The sequence below is a fragment of the Bison bison genome, unplaced genomic scaffold (genome assembly GCF_000754665.1).
Source record: "Bison bison bison isolate TAMUID 2011002044 unplaced genomic scaffold, Bison_UMD1.0 scf7180017864519, whole genome shotgun sequence".
NCBI lineage: Eukaryota > Metazoa > Chordata > Mammalia > Artiodactyla > Bovidae > Bison > Bison bison.
The window spans coordinates 816,328-816,925 of record NW_011495072.1 but is presented as its reverse complement, the minus strand read 5'-3'; positions in this window follow the sequence as shown (position 1 = coordinate 816,925).

Below are 598 nucleotides of genomic sequence, written 5' to 3'. Positions count from 1 at the left end.
AAGGCAGGAAGGAAGCAGCTTTTCCTGCTGCCTCTGGTGCTGCAAGCTGGGTCGACAGAGGCCTGCGAGGGCCTCCTCAGCTTTGTGCCCTCAGCAAACGCTCCACTCAGCCCCATCCATCCCAACCAACATGGAGCCAGTGCTGCGGTCTGCCCCCTCAGCCCGAAGTGTGCTAGTAGACTCGGGGGTCCTCGGCGGTGGACTGGCTAGCTGGAGCAAACTTCACGTGAGGCCACATAAAGCAAGTTAACCGGTAGCCAGGTGGGCTGCTCCTGAGGCCCCCAAGGCACCCCGCAGGCCAGCAGCCTGAGGAAGGCTTCCGCAGCGCCCGCTTCCCCGTGGAGGAGTCCTGGGGCCAGAGGCTCCGGAGGAGCCGGGGCGGAGCGGTGGTGGGAAGTGACAGTGCCGCCTGCGCGGCCGGTTGCCACTTCACGCGGCTCTCCGGAACGGGGCATCCATGTGCCCGGAGCCGGCGAAGCCGCCTCTGCCCCTGTGTCTCCCTCCCCTCTCTGAGAACTCTGAGGTCCCCCGCTCGCCAGAGGGGGCGACCCGCCCCAGCGCGGGCAAAACTCGCGGAGGCCAGTCCCGAGCGCCCGCC